The sequence below is a fragment of the Papio anubis genome, chromosome 7 (assembly GCF_008728515.1).
Source record: "Papio anubis isolate 15944 chromosome 7, Panubis1.0, whole genome shotgun sequence".
Classification (NCBI taxonomy): Eukaryota; Metazoa; Chordata; class Mammalia; order Primates; family Cercopithecidae; genus Papio; species Papio anubis.
In genome coordinates, this window is record NC_044982.1 from 7,488,527 (window position 1) to 7,508,967 (window position 20,441).

The 20,441-nt window shown below is 48.9% G+C and overlaps 1 long non-coding RNA gene across 3 annotated transcripts in view; it reads left to right on the forward strand.

Moving 5' to 3' along the window:
* The window catches only part of LOC103886488, a 46,001-nt gene extending 25,895 nt beyond the window's left edge, over nt 1–20,106 (forward strand). Inside the window, exons 4-6 of one of the 3 annotated variants that reach the window (XR_004184777.1) lie at nt 16,148–16,244; nt 18,296–18,380; nt 19,592–19,981. This is a non-coding gene — a long non-coding RNA (uncharacterized LOC103886488). Of the gene's footprint in view, nt 1–16,147; nt 19,982–20,059 lie in introns of those variants that run through there. The other 2 variants (XR_004184776.1, XR_004184775.1) reach the window with 2 other exon arrangements.
* Nucleotides 20,107–20,441: the final 335 nt, after the last annotated feature.

Sequence of the window (20,441 nt, forward strand, 5' to 3'; positions counted from 1 at the left end):
TCCCCAGAAGTTTAAATTCAGTCTCTTTAGAGAGGGTCTTGGGATCCTGATTTTTATCAGTCATTCCACATGATTCTGGTGCAGGAGGTTCCAGAAACATTGGCACAGGGGTTATGTGCATGAGCTCTGGAGTTTTTCGGTTGTGTTTTTGGAGCTGGTATGACTCAACACAAGAGATCTAGCCTCCTTAGTCTTTGCTTCCTCCTGCTGTGGAATAAGCTGTAATATACCTCCCTCAGAGAGTTGTTGAGGAACATATAGGACCATGCACATAACATTGCTTTAGTTTTGAATTGATGGGTTGCCAAGAGTAGGAGGCTCAGCCTGCAGGTGGAGGACCAGTCAGCGATACTTGAACATCAGTTGCTTGGGGCTCCAAGTCCAGCAGATGCCAACTCCATCAGCAGGACCAATCACTCAGTCCTTCAAGGTTCAGCTCGGACATCATTGCCTCCAAGAAGCCTTCCTATGGCTTTATGCCTTGAGCTCCCACTACCTGCTGCATCCCCTTCTACGGAAACATTTTTCACATTGCACCAAAACAGTCTGCTGCTATATTTCTCTCCCTGAGCTGGACTGCAAGCTCTTCAGTGGAAGGGACACTTGCTCATCCTTGCTTCTCTGGGACCCAGCACATAGTGCATTTTGCACAGCTATAATCAGGATATCGAAGCAATCTTATATTGCTTTTGCCTTCCCTCCACACAGTAAGCATTTGCCATGGTCTGAAGTCTTTATCCTTAGCATTTCTATTGCTGCCTAATGTTCTACAGAAGTGTTGCTCTCTGAATGTTTGAACTATTCCCTTATGAAGAGTCCTCCTGTATTGCTGTTACAAATAATGTTGAGGAGAATCTTTGTGTCCCTCCCTGGTTTGCACAATGGGCTCCTGCAGATTATAAAGAAAACCACTAGATTCTAATAGTAAATAATTTCAATAGATCATTGTAACAAGGTGGGATGCAATCCTCAACCACATAAAAAAAATGGTCAACCTCACTAGGTATAAAATGCCAACTAAAATGATGCCTGATGTTTTATCTACTAAATTAGCAAACTTGAAAATAATGGTAATTTCCAGCACTGATAATGACATTAAGAATTAGGTGCGCTTGTTTAACATTGTCTTTGGCAGTGGAAATTAGCACTATTTGGCAATGGGTTTAAAAATCGGTAATCCCACCACTTGGAACACCATGGTAAAGAAATGACTTCTCGTACAAATTGGAGGAAATCACAAGTCTGTTAATGGTTACTCATACTCTTTTGCAATACAGAGTCATCTTCTCTGTAGAGAAAGCAGCTTCCGTAGGATTCTAGCCCTAGATGGTATGAGTTCCAGACTGGAGGTGGAGGGAGGGATAAGAGCAGCCTCTGTGAAGATGTGATTCTTGATCTGAGACTTGCAGGGTCAGCAGCTACTTGTCCAACAGATGGGAGAGTGGGAAAAGGGAGAGATGGGTATCCCAGCATTTGTGAACGTGTGCGTGTGCATGCCTGTGTTTGTAGAAAGGTGAGTGAGTACTTGGGTGTGTCAAAACAAGAGTCTGGAGGGATTGCAGATCGTGAATTCTATGCCATGCTTGGCTGTCCCCTGAAGGTGGTGGGGTGGTACTGAATTAGAGAAGTGACACGGATTTTAGAAAGCTGTCACTGACTGCTGGGTGAAGGATGGAGGCAGGGAAGCCAGGTAGGAGGCTGTCACAATAGCTCAGGGGAGAAATGTTGAAGGTGGGCCCGTGTGAAGGTGGATTGGTTGGAGGGAAGAAGATGAATTGCAAAATTTTAGGAGCTCACCCCCACTTTTCTGTATGACCCTCCTCCAGGCACCTTCCCTGGGGAAGGTTCCACTTTGCCGGGCCTCTTCCCGGTACACGGGGTCTCCTGGAAGCCTGTGGTGCCCATCAGCTCGCGCACATTGCAAACTCCGCTAATGGCATGTTGGCTAATTGCATAATGCAGCTATCTGCCTGTGAATTGAGGCCCAAATGTTGTTCTTTGCAGGGTAATTATGCGGGATAAGTGAATGGCTGGAATATTTACAAGATTTTGTCCCTTGGTCGATTTCCTTTCTCAGAAGACAGCCGCTGTGTGGGGTAAAACATAAGACAGAAAATATCTCTGGGACTTGCGCAACGTGGCCACGGGAAAGCTTGTGGTGTTTGAGAGAGGAACATGCAAAATATTAAGTTTGGGTAAAAAAGAGCATACAACTGTTCCATCCTTGAAATGCATATGTTCCTCTGATTGACTGACACGGCTGGATTCGGCTCTTGCCTGTTTCCAGCCAAGGAGTGCGTCTCATTTCCAGCACTGGCAAGTCAGGGTGGGCACAGGTCCGACATGGTTCCTGGGTGGGTGGCTGGGTGTTGGGTTTCTGCTGCATTGGATGTGAATCCTGAAGCATCCGTGGTTGTGACTTTGACTGAGTGATTTCCATAATCTGGGCCTCAATTTCCTCGTCTGTGAAACGGGGAGAGCAATGTGTCTTTGGAGTGTTGTCATGGGGGCTCTCAGAGACGAGGGAGGTAAAGGGTTCCCTATGAAGTATGGGATTGAGATGAGGCTTCTTTCCCTCCTGGTTCAGACCAAAGGCAAGCCCCGAGTTGGGCATTGTGGAGCTTCCTGGGGACTGAGGAAACCCTGACTAGTGTTGCCTGTTTCAGCCTCCTCCCCATTAACTCAGCTCAGCTGCGTTTGCTGGAAGCCTGGGTGGAAAAGAACTTTGTTGAAGGCCTTGCCCTCTTTCTGAGAAAAGGTGGTGAAAGTGGATCTGCTTTTCCTACCTAATGCCAAGCACTGTGGGAGAAAATGTTTTTATTTTATTTTATTTTTATTTTTTTGAGACAGACTCTCACTCTGTCACCCAGGCTAGAGTACCGTGGCATGATCTCGGCTCATTGCACCTCCCTGCCCCCAGGTTTAAGCAATCCTCCCACCTCAGTCTCCCCAAGTAGCTGGGACTACAGGTGCATGTCACCACGCCAGGCTGATTTTTGTATTTGTGTGATAGAGACAGGGTTTCACCATGTTGGCCAGGCTTGGCTTGCACTCCTGACCTCAAGTGATCCTCCTGCCTTGGCCTCCTAAAGTGCTGGGATTACAGGCATGAGCCACCACGCCCGGCCTCAAACATGTTTTTAAGACACACATGATCCTTGGAAAGGATTTTCATCTTCATGCTTTGCAGAGGACATTAGACGCTCAGAAAGGTTACATAACTTTCTTTGGGTCACACAGCTCACAGGTGACAGGAGCTGGGTTTGGACTCATCTCCAATGCCTGCTCCCTCTGGGGTAGGCCGGGGTGCAGGAGGCTCCCTTCACCTTTTGATGGGTGTGAGTGGGAGGTGTTTGTTTTTCCTTCTCAAACTCCAACTGTGGGCCTTAGCTGGAGGTCAGATGAAAGCTGCCTTTGTCCTTGGTGCTCTTCAAACAGGTTCTGGTCTCTGCATCTGAATGGCTTTTCCCCAAAGTGCATCTGGCTTCTTGACAAGGCACCATCCACCCCCGCTGCCCTCTCCCAGCCTCCCTGCTGTGGGAACCTCCCATTCCATGTTCTCCTGGCCGGCAGCTGCCTTCCTTAGCCTCGTGAGTCCCTGTTCTCCCTTAGTGATAGGGATGTGGGCTCCCCAAAGCTCACAACACAGGGAGGAAGTGCTGCTGTGAGGGTTGAAGAGCAGGCCAGAGTCACGGGCAGGAGTCTTGGCCTGGTTGCTTATTACCTGCATGCCTCCAGACAGGCTCTCCATCGTCTTGGTGCCTCGGTGTCCTCATCTGTCAAATGGGAGTCATATGGCATGTCCCTCCAAGGGCAGAGGTTGACGGAGATGAAACACAATAACGAACATCAAGCGCCTGGTTTGTGGGAAGCGGTCCATCTTAGGCCTTGCTGTTATCGTCTCGTCTCGTGAGTGATGGAGCCTGGTGCAGTGGGCAGAGTCCAGAGGGGTTAGGCAGAACTGGGTTCTCTGCTCACCTCCCCTGATCAGCTGCTTGGCCTTGGGCAATTGCTCCATTTCAGGGTACGTTCATGGGGACGTTCATCGGGGGGTGCTGAGTTGAGAAAGGAAAAGCCCTGGGAGCTCAGGGTGAACTCAGACACCCATCCTAACTGCTGTGCAGTGACATGGGTTATAAATAGTTTCCTCTGGCCAACATTCGTTGAGTGCGTACCTCGTGCAGGCACTGGGTGGGGACAAGATGCAAGCAGAGTTCTCAAATGCAGTGGTTTACAGTCCAAGCAGACAACGGGCACGCCATAGACTGCAGTACAGTGGGTGTATGGAAATACACAAATTCAGCTTCTCTGCTCTCCCAGGTTGTGACCTCCTGCCTTCCTATCCAACAAGTCCTGGCCTTCCCAACACTGAACCTTCCTGATCGCTTCCTGACCGATGCTGTCGTGTGAAGTTAGGTCTGGTGATTCTGGCAGCACATCGTGGCTAAGCTCATCCCAGGCGCTTGGCCCTGATCGTCCCTGTGCCACCCTCACTGCCCGGCACTTAGAGGCTACGTGGAGACATGGGCAGGGTCCAGGCAGATACAGGACAAGGGCTTGGCTGTACTCACTGTCCTCCGCTTGGTGCCTGGTGCAGGCCCTGGCACACCGGGGGCCCTGGGAGGTTGGTCTTGTGTAGTGATTCCTGTTCTTGGTGGTTTCCTTTGCTCTGTGTGCTCAGCCCCCAGTGTGTAACAGCGAATGAACTTGAGCTGGTGAGGAAATGTCAACTCCTATTTATCTCCCCAAAATGAACCAAAATATTTTTTTGAGAGTGCAGTTTGGAAACTCCTGAGGTTGTCAAGTTGAAAAAAGAAAGAATCGAGATGTGCTTTATGGAATGTCGTGAAACATCATTGGCCTTTTGAACTTAACATGACTCAGTGTGCCCAGTGAGTTCAAAGCTTGGTTAGGTTAGGTGAAAAACTAGCACAATAAAAGTTGGCCAGGTGCAGTGGCTGACACCTGTAATCCCAGCATTTTGGGAGGCTGGGGCGGGCGGATCACTTGAGGTCAGGAGTCCTAGAGCAGCCTGACCAACATGGTGAAACCCCATCTCTACTAAAAATACAAAAAATTAGCTGGGCGTGGTGGCGCACTCCTATAGTCCCAGCTACTTGGGAGGCTGAGGCAGGAGACTCGCTTGAACCCAGGAGGCAGAGGTTGCAGTGAACCAAGATCACGCCACTGCACTCCAGCCTGGGCAACAAAAGCGAAACTCCGTCTCAAACAAACAAACAAACAAACACCTCAAAAGTTTAAGAAACATGTAGGAAAGGAAGTACTTGAGACTGAAAGTTGTTTATATGAATGGTGTGTGTGTGCATGTGTGTGTGTGTCAGCACATTCTGAAAGGACTTTTATTGTGGTGAAGCATTTTGGACCCCAGGCAGCCTGTTTTAGGTATATAGTAGGTGCTCAATAATTGCTCTTGGATTATATTGAGTGAAGCTCCCTGCTTCACATCCCACTTTTCTTTGCCAGGGTGTATTATTCCAAAATTGCTGGCCAGCAGAGGGAAAACACCTCAATGGTCAGATTGAGTTGGTTTAAAAATTCATTAGCAATTAGTCTGCCCTCAGTACGTGGTATTCCCAGGTTTATTCACCCTTTGGTTTGTTCAGTAGTTGCAGCCCTGAGCAGGGTGTACATAAAGGTGACAGGCAAGTTTGGGTTTCTGGGTGTGTAAGTTCCTTGGGCTGCCATGACCTAGTACCATAAACTGGGGCTGCAACAAGAGATATTTATTTCTCACAGTCTGGAGGCTGGAAGTCCAAGATCAAGGTGTCAGCAGGGTTGGTTCCTTCCGAGGCTGTGAGGTAGAATCTGTTCCAGGCCTCTCTCTGTGGCTTGTAGATGGCAGTCCCCATCCTCATGTGGCTTTCTCCCTGTGTGTGTCTGTCCCCAAGTTTCTCCTCCTTATAAGGACACCAGTCATACTGGATTAGGGCCCACCTTAATTCCTTCTTTTTAATTATTACCTCTGTAAAGACTCTGTCTCCAAAGAAGGTCGCAATCTGAGGTGCTGGGGTAAGACTTTCCATATGAATTTTTGGGGACGCAATTCAGCCCATGACATAAAGACTCCCAGGCCCAGTGGGGAGGCAGGAAGTCCATGGACTGCTGCAAAGGAGTGGGAGCGAGGTACCTTGGAAGAAGAGAAGTAGTGGCTGAATCTGCTCAGGAAGATCCAAGATGCCTTTATGGGAAGCCATATGCAGGCAGGAGGGAAGGACTGAGCTGGAGTTTGCTAGAGTGCGGAGGTGGGTGGAGGGAGGACACTCTGTCTGACCGTGTGCCAAGTTCAGGAAGTATGGCTGACCTAGAAGGCTGCCACAGTGCCCTGATTGGGCCATGGGTGCCATGTGGACAGTGGGGGAGAGGAGGCTGCAGGCAGGCTGGGGCCCACAGTGGGGCTTGGGCTTCAGTCTGAAGGCCATTGGAGTCTGAAAGCCGGGCAGCCTAGAAAGGTTTTGCCCAGGGCAGGAACAAGATCAGATCTGGGCTTAAAAAAATTCATTCACATTCACTCATTTGACAAATATGTATTGTTGGTTCTTTATTGAGGGATCTTGGGCCCTGGAGTCATTCTTCTGTTGACGAGCTAAGTGACCTCAACTAAGTTAGTTAACCTCTTTAGACTGTAGAACTGGGACTTAATAGCAATGCCTGCCTCCTAGAGTTCTGGGATGAGGAGGTGTCATAAGGTACTTGAAAACTCGGCTTAGAGCTGCTGTAGAGTTGAGTGTTCAATAAATATGAGCTACTAGGATGGAGGAGACAACAGGAGGAGCAGGAGAAAAAGAAAAGAAAAAGGAACAAAAGGAGGAGGGGGAGAGCCGTTCAGATACAAAGCCAAGAACCGTGCACTGAGGAAAGGACAGGGAGGAAGACCAGGGGTCTCTGAGCATAGGCCGTCCAACCCAGGGAAGCCTGACCTATCCGTGCTGGATGTGAGCATAGAGAGAGTCGGGGAGCCTGCAAGGGGAGCTGAGGTGAGGCCAGGAGGAGCTGAGTATCCTCCAGGGGCTTGAGTGACGCTTTGGGTGTTGGCATCTTTCTCCGAGCAGGCACTTCCCTACCTGTGGCCAGCAGACAGCCACTGGCTGAAGGGAAGGGCTGTTTCTATATTTCTGGTGTGCACACGCAGATGATAGTTCCTGCAGATAAGCTGTCTCTGGAAGACTGGCCTGTCCCCTTGGCTGTTCTCAGTGGAATGAATTGGGTTTTGGGTGCTATCTGAGGTAGTGTCCTTTGGGTGCTGGCACCAGCCTTGCCTTGCTCAGTTTAGGAGTTGCCATGCTTCTTGGGGCAGTCAGTGTATATTTTCTTGGGGCCTTTCAGTGGTCCCTGTCATTTTAATTGCCTCCTGTCGCTCTGCAGGAGGACTCAAAAATGTGTTGAGAAGTGGGATCCAGCTCTGCTTGAAGCATTGACTCATCTGTGAAATGGGGCCTCATAGACCCAAGGCTGGTGTGTCTGCTGTGTGCTTTCCGACTGGAAGGTGCCTGTGCTGTTCCGATTCTTATAGGCATCTCAAGTTGTTGTGGGGGAAAGGAAATGATAACCATGAGCAATGGTGGGCTGGCAAGCATGTAACAACCAGCTACCTGGAAAAAATTCTGGTTTGTAGTGTTTGCCAATTTCTTTGGTGTAAACACTTCCACCATGGCCAATTTCAAGCCACCAAAGGATGTTACTTAACCCTGAGTCAGGATCTCCTGAGATGTGCCATTGCTGCATCTGGGAGCAGACACAGCACACAGTCAGTGGGGGCCATTAATTATTGTCATTATTTTTATCTTAGAGGGCTGGAAATGTCACACTGATCTGCCGAGTGAAAGAAGTCAGCAAACATATCGGAAGCAGATAGTATGGTTTGCTTCCAAACTAAGCCAAGCTAAGAACATTCACATACACTATCCGTTTAGTCCTCACATTCCTTTTTTTTTTTTTTTTTTTTTTGAGATGGAGTTTTGCTCTTGTTACCCAGGCTGGAGTGCAATGGCGTGATCTCAGCTCACTGTAATCTCCACCTCCTGGGTTCAAGCGATTCTCCTGCCTCAGCCTCCCGAGTAGCTGGGGTTACAGGCTCTTGCCACCATGCCTGGCTAATTTTTGTATTTTTAGTAGAGACGGGGTTTCACCACGTTGGCCAGGCTGGTCTCAAACTCCTTACCTCAGGTGATCTGTCCACCTCAGCCTCCCAAAGTGCTGGGATTACAGGCATGAGCCACTGGACCCAGGCAGTTCTTGCATTCTTCCAAGGCATGGAGATTTTACTCTCGTTCTGTAGATGAAGAAACTGAGGCTCAGAGAGCTTAACCAATCTGTATAAGTCCCCAGCCAATAAGTGGCAGATGGGGCCTTGAACCATGAGGAGGAGGAAAGTGGTCAGAAGTAATATTAATAGAAAACCTTCACTGAATGTTTGTCATATGTCAGGGACACTCCCTCATATAATGCTCACAACAGAATTACTTACAAGGTGGGCATGATACTCTGCCCAAAATAAAGATCATATAGCAGAGGCTCAGAGAGGTTAAGGAACTCACCCTAGGTCACACAGCTAGAGAGTGGTAAAGCTGTAACTTGAGCCCAGTTCTTTCTGCTTCTAACACTCAGGTTGCCACACCACCCTTGTACTGTGGCAATCACATTATGTCTTCTACAGTCTGCTATTGGTAAAGATCTCTATTTTCAGTTCCCAGACTTATATAAAATATCACTTCCATTTTGGATGTCCCACCAAGCACACATGGGTATGAAGAAATGCCTGACACAGATGGTACAGGAGAACATGGGGCTACCTTGGACTGGGCCACTGTCAGTGTCCATGGCCTTGGGCAAGTCTCAGCCTGTCCTTGCCTCTGTGGACACATAGGCTGGGCCTCTAGGAGAGGCTGGTGGTGAGCCTCCAGTTCTGTTGTCTCCCATCAGCTTGGGGCAGTCACAGACATCAGCACTACCTGCAGGGAGAGTCACTGAGCATCTTTTCCCTGGGAGTGGTTGCTGGTGGCTGGTGAAGAGAGAGGATGGAGCCTTAGAGAGGCTGGATTTGGGAAGCTTTTCCTTCACCATCTCAGGAGAAGAGGAATTATCATAGGCACCTGGCAGGTGAATGGTCAATGAAAACAGAGTTTCGTAGAAAGTTTCCCATGCTCTGCAAGACGCTGGCTGAAGGAGGGTAAAACGGTGGGGCTGGGCTGGGGCTGGACTGGGTTGGGCTGGGTTGGGTTGAGGCTGGGCTGGGGCTGGGCTGGTTTGGCCTGGGCTAGGTTAAGCTCGGTTGGGTTAAGCTGGGCTAGGTCTGGTCTGATCTGGCCTGGTCTGGTCAAGGGCTGAGGCTGGGTTGGGGCTGAGCTGATCTGGACTGGTCTGGTCTGGGCTGAGGCTGTGACTGGGCTGGGCAGGGCTGGGTTGGGTTGGGGCTGGGCTGGGGCTAGGGCTGAGCTGGGCTGGGTCTGAGCTGGGCTGGTCTGGTCTGGGCTGGACTGGTCTGGGCTGGACTGGTCTGGTCTGGTCTGGGCTGGGCTGGGCTGAGCTGGGCTGGTCTGCTCTGGGCTGGACTGGTCTGGTCTGGGCTGGGCTGGGCTGGCCTAGTCTGGTCTGGACTAGACTGGTCTGGGCTGGCCTGGTCTGGTCTGGGCTGGGCTGGGCTGGGCTGGTCTAGTCTGGTCTGCACTGGGCTGGTCTGGGCTGGCCTGGTCTGGTCTGGACTGGGCTGGGGTACTGCTGGGATCCAAACTGTGTCTGCTCTGGCAGAGGTGAGAGGTGGGTTGTTGTTTAGGGAGGTGGGGGCTGGGAGTGGGGCTCCTAGGGTCTTGGGAAGGGGAATGAACACAGGCCTTGGAGGCAGAGACCTGGGGTCTTGGCAACTGTGATCAAGTTACTTTACGGCTCAGAGCCTCAGCCTGCGCATCTGTAGAGTAGTTGTATGAGCACAGCCCCCAGAGTGGAGGCTGAAGTAAGGAATAGACATAGAACCTGGTATACAGAAAGTGCTCAGTGGACAGCATTTGTCTCCCTCTCCCTTGAGGTCCCTGTCACATATCTCTTTGCAAATGGTCATGGACTAAGGCTGTTATTTGACATTCCCTGTGCTCCTCTAGCCCCAAGCCCAGGGAGGGCACTGGCAGGTGGCCCTGAGACCGCCTCTCCTCCTGGGAAGCCCCGCGTGTCTCCAGGCTCTGGAGCAAGCCTCCCAGAGCTGGAAGGCGCCGTTTGTGTACGTGGGCCGCCGCCCTCCACCGCCCTCCACCGCCAGGGCTCTGCAGACGCTGGCTCCCAGGAGTCAGGACAAAGCCCTATTATGCAGGGCGCTTACACTCACGTCTGAAGTGTGTGAACCTGCCGACCCGCCCGCCCGGCCCACAGAGGCTAGAGTGGCTCTGCCTAGCCATTGTTCCCACAGGGTAAGGGAGGTCACCTGGGGTGAGGCCGCCCAGGGCGTCTTTTGAGGCTGTGGAGGATGAGCCCTCTGTTGCTGGGATGGGAATAGCTGTTGTCCGTCTTCCTCTTGCTGTCGTCTCGGTTGAAGGTGGCAGGCTCTGATCTGGAAGGAAGGATGCCCAGGCTCTGTTTAGCAGCGGGAGGTGGGGATGCTGGGTCCCAGGGTTGCATTGGGAACGGAGTAGGTGTGTAGCTGGAGGATGCGGAACTTGCCGGAGCAGCAGAGGGGTAAACCACATCCACTCATCCCGTCAGTAACTATTTGCTGAGAGCTCACGATGGGCCAGGCACTGTGGATGCAGCAAGAACAGATACAAATCTCCACTCTCACGGAGGCCTGTCTTCCAGGGAGGACTTCTAGAAGACCTCACCTGGCGTTTTCTGGCTTTCCAACTCTATGAAATGATTCACTTTTCCACTCCACACTTACTAAGCCAGAGAGATATTCATTCATTCATTCATACACTCATTCATTCATTCATTCATTCATTCATTCATTCAACTAATGCTTATTGAGCAGCACCTACTATGAGCCGCACCCTTCATTAGCAATCAGGATGTCTTAGCTTTGGTTGCCCCAAACAAATCTGGAGACAAGGAGTCCTGTGTTGGGTGGTTTATTAGGATGCGCTTCCAGAAGAAACCAGTAAGGGGTGGAGGTAGGGGGTGAAGAAGAGGTCAGGGGACTCAGCCATAGAGGGTGAGATTTCAGGGACACTTCCAGTCTTAGCCTGATCTCCTGGGGGAGTTCTGGGGGCTTAAATTGTAAATTGTGCCTCAGAGCTTGTCCTGAGTTTAGGCAAGGAGCTGATGGCCCCAGGGCCTCACCAGGGCTGTTCAACTTGGGGCACTTGGGCTCTCTGAATGCAGCTAGTGTAGCTCGGGTAGCCCAGGCCTGTCCTCTAAAGGGAGTCACAGGTTTAGGTGGATAGAGGCGAAAGTGATAGAGGCCATAGAGCCAGGAAAGGCTCACCCAGAAATGTGAAGTGAAAAGTGCCCCCAGACTGGAACTAGGCTTGCCCAGGATGGAGCCTTGGCAGGACAATGAGGTGGGGGCAGGGACTTGTGGGTCAAGCACTCCCTAGAGGCCCTGCCTCCTTTATCCCCCAGCCTAGGGAAAGAGGCATCAGGGAGGGCTTCTTGGAGGAGGTGACCCTATGGTTGCAGTGGGTGCAGAAGGGTTGATATACAAATACACGCACACACACACACACACACACACACACACACACATGCAGAAACTTGTGGCAGGGTTGGGATTTGAACCTAGGTCTGCTGATTCTAAAACCTGTGTTTACTTCATTTTGCTTTTCTCTACATTAACATTTTTTCACCCAAGGTCGTGGTTTCACAGAATGGGTGGAAGGCGTTTTAGTGGTCATCGCAGCCAGCTCCTTTGGTTTTCAGGCTGGGGAGCTGAGCCTTGGAGAGCGGCGATGGCTTGCTAGTGTCACACAGTGGCTTAGCGCCCAAACCCTGGCCTCAGAGCCCCAGCCCCAGACTTGCCAAGCCTCAGTTCCTGCTGACTCTTGCATCATGGAATTTTGGGCTCCGTGAGTCTGCAGTACAGACAGGACAGGCTACGTCCTTCTGGGAAAGGCCTGGAGGTTATTTGGATGCAAAGATGAAGAAAGGCTAGTGGGATAAGAAGACAGCGTTTGTCTGCCTCCTGCAGCAGAGCAGTAGGGACTCCCCCGGTGAGAACAGGGCATCCTGGTAGGGGTGAATTTGCAAAGTCCATGTCGTCCATGTTGACTAGTAAATTGGCTTAAGGCTTGCAGTTCAGCCATTCACCATCCCGGAGACTTGCATGAAAGGTGAAAACAAGCTTTCTAAGCCCCTGCATACCCATCCCACCATTTTAGGGGTGGAGAGTGAAGATCAATTGAAAGAAACTTCAGCTAGAAAATAAGTCTGTGCTCAGCTTCGCCTGGGGTGCATTTCTTATCTGTGAGTAATGACTTTTTCACAATCCACCTTTTATACTCATTTCAATAATGTGCCTTAGTAAGCCAAGGTTCTCTTAAAGGAGAAGACCTTATTTATTTCCTGCTCTGCTTTGGGAGCGACGTAACTGAGTCAAGAGTCCAGGCAAACCTTGGAAGATTCATCTTCCAACCCACTCTCTCATCCCTGAAAAATTAAACCAAGAATATGTCCCTTCAATCTTGACCAGAAAACCAAACAGAACAAAAAGCCCCAAGCCCCACGCCCCAAAGATTTCAAAGCAAACACAGCTTCAGGGGCTTTTGAAGGTGGAAGGTGAAAGCCCCAGACAGGAAAATGCACTATATATCATGGTGGCCTTTGGTCACAGCTGCTGGCCAGCGATTCTGGGACAGGTGGTCACAGGGCTGGCTAGCAGGGTTGGCTGGCAGCAGGCCTGGTTCCTGCCACAGTGGGTTGAGATGCTGACCTGTCCCTCGATCTCACGTCCCTGTGGTATTCCCAGTGTCCATCCACCTCCGTCTTCAGATGGTTGGGACGTTTCTTGATTCTCTGCAGCTTGCTGATGGAGAGGCAGTACCTCTTACGGTGTCAACCTGTATTGAAGTACTCTACAGGGACTTTGTATGCATTGTTGCAATTCGTTAATAAGAGATGGTTACTTCTTTACTTATTTTCTAGGTTTATAGGAAATAAAGGCTAGGAGAGGCAAAGCCAGTTGGCTCAAGGTCATATGGGTGAACATTTCTCTAAAGTTCTGCTTTCCAGACCACAGCAAGTCGGCAAGATCAAGACGGTCTTAGAATTAAGTTCTTGACAAAAAGAATAAACCTCTGTCTCACGCACTCTCTTCCTCTTGTCCTTCCACAGCAGAGACTGGGGTTGGCTTTCAGCACAATCAATGATCTTTTACTTTTTGCTCTTTGAAAATATCTGTAGCTGTGGGTCAGGCATAGTAGCTGAGTGAGAATGTATGTGTGTGTGTGTGTGTGTATATATATATAAAATATATAATTTTTTTGGTTGGGGTGTGTGTGTCCAAATATTAACTTCTAATCCTCTCCCAGGAAGGAGATAAACAGTCCCTCAGGACTCAAGCGGAATATTTTTTAGCATCTTGCACTTTTGGTAAGTGACAGTTTTGCAAATTGCGGATAAAGAACTTAAATGTCTAATTAAATCCTGAAGATGTACAGGAGTTTGAAACGAGTGATTGATGCTCAACGGAGGTGCGGCTTCCTGACAGAGGCTGCCTGACAGGGACTGCAAAGCCCGTTCAGCAACTGATGTCTTGTTGTGATCCGTGTTGTCATTTTTTCATTACTGATTAAAATTAAAAATCTGCTTGGCAAATCCATTGTAAAAATTCCCTTCATGAGCATCGACGGGTACAAATTATTTTGTCAATCGTCTGGCAATCAAAATGGGGCTGGAGACGGTTTCTAGCCCACACTTCTTTATTATCTCCCTCTCGCTCACGCCAGTGACTTTTCACAACAAAGTTTTAAAAAGCGTAGGTAGCAGGCTTGGCAGCGCTTAAAAATTAAAGATTCCTCTCTATTTTTTAATGAAATGTTCTGTTTGTGTGCACCCCCTTCCCCCACTGAGAGCGGAGGGGAAGGTTCGTGGTGGGAGAGTCAGTCTGTGCTATGTAATTGTCTAATGCTGTGTAATGACAGGTGAATAATAGTAATAAACGCCTTTATTAGGATAAAAATCTGTTTTGAGAATGGAAGCGTAAATTGTCTAAAGCTGCGAGGCAGAAAAGGAATCTTGCTAACCTGCAAACCGAGTGGAAAATATTTACAGCAACTTCATTAGGATGGTTTTTGACTTGGTATCCACGTGTCATGTGGAGGATGGGGAAGGCATGGGAAGGGAGGACAGGCAGGTGGCGAGGAGCTGTGTGTGGTGTCCTGGGAGACAGAAGACCTGGATTCCAGGAGTAGCTCTGTGCTGTGTGCCCTGGGCAGGTCAGTTCCCCTCTCTGGACCCCAGGTTCCTACCTTGCAAGTAAAGTGATTGGATCCCTTAGGCAGTTCCTGCATCCTCTCCGACACACACTCTGCACATGTGATTATTCATCTGAAGCCTGGAAGTCAGCAGGCATTTAAAGATCCTCAAGATTCATCCTCTCATGCATTCTGTGGTACAGGAAAGAGACCGTTGCTGGGTTTGGAGCCTGAAGCGCTGGGTTGGAGCCTGGTCAGCCATGTAGGTGTTCTGTGTCTTGGGGAGTTCACTCATGTCTTTGAGCCTTAGTCCCCTGACTCTGTGAGCAAATAGCCGAGGCACACCCAACACCACGCCTACCACATGGCAGGCACTGAATCTATGAAAAAAAAATTAAAAAAAATCGCAATCAAGCATACAAAAGAATCTTTGAAGGCCTCTGAGAAAGAAGACTGTGTGTGTGTGTTTCCTAGGGCCCCGGATCCCCAAAGCTCCCACAGGTGACTCCAACATGCCACTGGGTGCTTGCATTCTACTCAGTGCAGTTGGAGGCATCTGCTCTTGGCTCTCAGAATCTCCAGAGCAAGAACTGATCGCATCTATTTCTGGGTCCCCACAGCCCAGCCCATTGCCTTGCACCAACTAGGTGCTTTGCATATGATATGGAATAAGGAATGAATGCCTGATGGAAGACGCCAGGAGGGAACACAAGAGCATGAACCTCCCCAAAGAAGGCTTGAACCCAGTGCCTGGGCTGGGATCTCCACAGCATCCAGTTCTGATCCTCACAAGCATCCCTTCCAACTAACACGAGGGTCTGTATTCCAGGAGGAGACACTACGCTCTTTCTGTGGTTCTCAGATACATGAATGAATGGGGCTGCGAAAGGTGTGTTTAGTACCTTCTAGAACTGTTGACTTAGACTTCATTAAAAATGTTTCATTTTGTGTGGAGTTGTTTGTTTATAATTTATGCACTTCATTTTTCCCTTTCTTGCTTATAAAACCTAAAGGTTTCCAATCTTCCAGGAAAGGGAGAAAAAGAATATATTTCAAAGGGATTGAGATTGCAGGGTCATTTTTAATAAAAAACAATATGCCTTCTGTCTTTTTATAGACTTGTCTGCTTATTAAATACCTTGAACAAATCACTGCATGGAGAAAGATTTTGTAAACAGTTGAAATCAAGAGGTTCAGAATTCCAAATCTACATGCTTTTGTAACTGAATTGGAATATTTATATCTCTTCACACATAGTTGGCATGGATGCCTCATACAGAGAATAGGCATATTGGAAGATACAAATAAATCTACATTTTCCTCCCTCTGTAACACAGCAGGAACAGGACGATTGGCAATAAAGGCCATGGGTATTTGAATGGTTAAAAAAAATCCCTTTAATGATTGGGCAATTTTCTTTTGGATAATGGTTTATTCCATTTTATAAAATGATTTCCCCAAACCTATATTTTGTGGATATTTTGCTGATGTGCCAACCCGCAGCTGGAAAGATGGGAGCGCTTTTTCTACACCCCTGAAATGTGAGCTTATGCATAAAGTGGCTGGTGAGAGTCCTACATCCAGGAACTCCAAGGGGCCAGGCTCTGTCCTCTTCACTTCTGAACGAGGCTGATGCAGTGAGGCTGATGCAGACATTTGGGGGGTGTCAGCTGAGATTCTATTGTCCATTTGCATGTCCACCCATTCACCTTATGGACCCATCGTTGTTGAACCAAGTTTAATTACATTCATTTTCTCCCCATAAACACTCACCGAGGACTTTGTGTTGTGTGTAGGCAGTGGGAGTCCAGAAATGAACCAGACCCATCCCTGGCCATGGAGGAACACCCAACCTAACTGGAGAGACAAAGGTGGAGAAGGAGAGAGGACTGGGTAAGAGAAATTTAACAATAGGATATGGAGTGAGTCACTTTCGCATTCCATCCTAGTTGCAGAATCCATCAATAAACATTAATTCTAATTGCTATCTATTGCATGACCTAGAGCTGGGGTCAGCTGACAGCCCTCTATCACATACCTCTTCTGTAGCAGTGGCAGACATTACTAATTGATATGGGCACTCTTTTCACTTGAGCCAGGAGAAACCATCACCAGTCCATTGGAGCTGGCATGGGAGAGTCAGTCTCGGTGTCAGTTAGAGTCCGCTCATTGGGAAGTGCCTTGAGTTAGAAGTTGGGAGACAGGCCAACTCTCTGCGTAACACGGGCAAGGCTCTGTTAAATGAAAAGACGATAGCTGATCTTTAATGCCCTTTCCAGCTCTGACATGTCAGCCACAAGCAGCTTGTCAAGGACATCTTTAAGTTGGCACGCCTTGGTTGAGGACCTACTGTGTGTGGGGACATGAGAAGTACAAGACACTGCCATTAAGGAAGAGATGGGCATGTCCTTGACCAATCCTAATAGCAGCCAGAGTGTGAAAAAAAAAAATAATAGAGGTTGGTTAAAGAACTCTGGGAGGTCAGGGAAGGAAAATACCAGTTACGGGGAAGACTGGGAAGGCTTCACAGAGGAGCTGGTGTGAAATCTAAGCCTTGATGGGTGAAAAGGAATCCAATAAGCAGAGATTTGATTTGCCATTAGAGTGAAGAAGTTCCTGCTCCTCCCTCCCAGCGCTTCCATTTCCATTTCTTCATCTGCAAAGTGGCATGGTGTCGACTACCTCTAATCAAGATTGAACAAGACAACAGCTGGAAATGTGCCTTGTAAATGATAATGTTTTATGCAAATGTCTATTAGTATTCTTAGTCCATTCATTCGTTCATTTTAGATTTGTTGAGCACCTACTCTATGCCAGGCCTTTCTCAGACCCTGGGGATAAGGAGGGGAATAGGACATGCCTCCCCTTCCCAGTAGTCTGCATTCTGGCTGGCACGCTACATTTTGCTGGACATCCTAGGGTGTGAGTGTGCGAGTGTGACACTTCAAATTGTCTTTGGCAGTTGAGGAGATCACACGTGGTGAGTTTAACAAGCACATGTCATGCAGTACCTGCCTTAGTTTCTGGGATTTAGAGCAAATAACCATTTCTGGAAAATGTTTTGTCCTTAGGAGGTAGCTCTAGTCTCCTGGAGACACCCCAGAATGGGTTTGCTGATGTGTGGGTGAGAATAAGAATCACCATCATCAAGACAAGAAACAGGAGCTCATGCAGGCGGAGGGCTTAACATGCCCCTGTCTCGGAGGAGCAATCTGAGGTCCTGGATTCCCTACCAGCTGCAGGGAACCTCACCACCACAGCCACCTCTTACTCTCCCAGGGGAGCCCACAAGTCTACTTTTACTGGAACTTGGAACTAAGGGTTGCCAAGGTGAATGTCTACCTCAAGGTCTCATAGCACATATGTGGCCCAGTGGCCATGGCTCCATGGAGCCCAGTTGAACAAGCCTGTCCCAACCAGAATTGATTCCTGCACCAGCATGTCGCCTGTTTCTGAGCCTAGGCCTCATGGCGACAGTCAAGGGTGGTCAGGGTTAGGAGCGTGAGTTTGCAGCCAGACTGACATGGGCCAAGTCCTGGCTTCAACACTTATTGTGTGAGCCAGGCCTTGTCACCTCCCTGAACCTCAGTTTCTTCATCTGTAGACTGGGATTTATGTGAGCTGAAGGGCTGTAGGAATGATTGGTTAAAAGGAAGACCGAGGAAGTGCTTGAGCACAGGCTGAGAGTGAGACCCGTGCTCAGAGCAGCTGTTCAGCAGGGTCCTCTCAGCCTCCCAGGAGAGGCTGCTGGGCCGTTTTATAATCCACCCCTGAAGCTGACATCTCCAGGCCTGAGCGCACGGTGTTCCAAAGCGCTCCCTCTGTGTCTGTTGGTGTTGATACATACTTGTCGTGGGCGATGTTCCCACTCTCAGACATTTGGTGGAATCATGAACACCCATTCCCACCCCGCTTGATGCATTTTCATGTTTCTTCCCTAACAGGCTTGTGTCGGCTTTGGGGTTCCACCATCTTGGAACCTGTGCTTCTGGTTTGCCTGGGAATGCAAGGTGTTTGGAGACTGCCCAGGTGAGCGGCCTGGGTGCTGGCATGATCCTTGTTGCTGGAAAAAAAAAAAAAAAAAGAAAAATCAAGGTCAACGGCAAGAGTGAGGTCAGAGGCCTGTCCCCACCTTGTGCCCATTGACTTCCCTTTGCAGCCTCCTGTGCCAGTAAGGCTCCCATACTCTGGAGTGCTGGGTCTTATCCTACTACTTCTAACCACATGCTCACTGTGAGCCTCTCCGAGCTTCAGTGTTTATGAAATGGGAACAATAAAAATCTCCACCCAGACATTAAATGATAGAATGGCACAATGCATGAAAACAGCTGTGCCCTGTGCTGGGCTCATGGTAGGAACTTGGGGAGAGTTGTAAGGTCTTGATGTCAGGAAATATGTGCCAGCTTCCAATTCTATGGTCTATGTCATCCCACTTAAACAATCACAATAAGGCTTAGGGAGGGGAGTGCACAGCCAAGTGGAGCCGAAGCAATTTGCTTTATCTGCCAGTGTCCTCTTTCTGCCTCACCCGCTTGAGCCCAGGTTCAAGGCTGCTGGGACCAGCGGAGGGCATGCGGCATGCTGAAGATGGGTCTGTGGGTCTGACCAGAGACTTGGACTTTGGCTGGATAATCTGAGGCCTCGTGTCAGCCAACCACAGCCCTGGGTTTTACCAGTGGCTTCCTTTGGACCCTCCCTCTGGAAATGCACGTTGATTCCCAATGGCTGGAAGCATCAAGCATGTGCGGCCCCCAAACCTCAAAGGGGGTTTGGCAGCTGTGGCTTTTCTGGCAACAGAAGCTGTTGATTTATTTTCCAAGCCAAGTGGCTAGTTGAGTATGCCAACTACAACCTACTATTAGAAGTTCCTTGCTGTGGTCTGTGTGAAGGCCCCAGGGGAAGGGCCCCACATGCGGCCATGTCCCAGGGTCTGTTCTTTCCTCCATCTGAACTCTCCCAGCCCCTTGTCCATCCCCTTGATCAGTATGGGGCTGGGGCAGGAAATACCTCAGGGGCTTCCATGCGAGTCTCTCTTACTCGTTGGACTGTGCAGACTCAGGAATATGCATTTCTGTTGATGTCATAGACTGGGAACAGAGGTGGTGATCTGGGGTCCGTGGATGGCTGTAGGCATTTGTGTCAGTCAGGTTAGGCTGGGTTATGCTGCAATAATAAATAATTCCAATATCTTGATGGCTGAATCCAACATGGACTTACATCTTATGCATATTACATTCCAGCAAATATCAACTGGGGGCTTGGCTGTGTTGCCTTGGGCTTGTTGTTGCTCAGGGACTCAGGCCAACAGAGCAACCATCACCTGGAATGTCATCTATTGCCATTACAGGGTAAGTTGCACACTGGCTCATAAAGGTTCTACCAGAGAGTGACACACATTACTTCTGCTTACATTTCATTGGCCAAAGCCAGTTACATGGTCCTCCTAACTTCAAGGCACCAGAAAAACATCTATTATGTTCTCAGAGAAGAGCTCAGAATATTGGTACACGGTGTGCTCATGACTGCTACACCATTGATATGACTTGGCTCTGTGTCCCCACCCGAATCTCATCTTGAATTGTACTCCCATAATTCCCATGTGTTGTGGGAGGGGCCCGATGGAAGGTAATTTGAATCATGGGGGCAGTTTCCTCCATACTGTTCTCATGGTAGTGAATAAGTCTCATAAGATCTGATGGTTTTATCAGGGATTTCTGCTTTGGCATCTTCCTCATATTCTCTTGCCACCACCATGTGAGAAGTACCTTTCACCTCCTGCCATGATTCTGAGGCCTCCCCAGCCATTGGAACTGTAAGTCCAATTAAACTTCTTTTTCTTCCCAGTCTCAGATATGTCTTTGTCAGCAGTGTGAAAACAGACTAATACAACCATCTTGCTGGATTTCAGTTTACAACTTTAGGGGAGTTGTCTTTTCTTTCTGAGTCTCAATGCACCGACAGGTAAAGGAGGGAACACAATGTTTATTCAATAGGTTAAGGTAAAGGTTGGGATAATATAATTAAGAAATACTAAACACAGTGCTCATTTCCTTGTAGGTCATCTGTAAATTAATGAACGAATACTGGGCA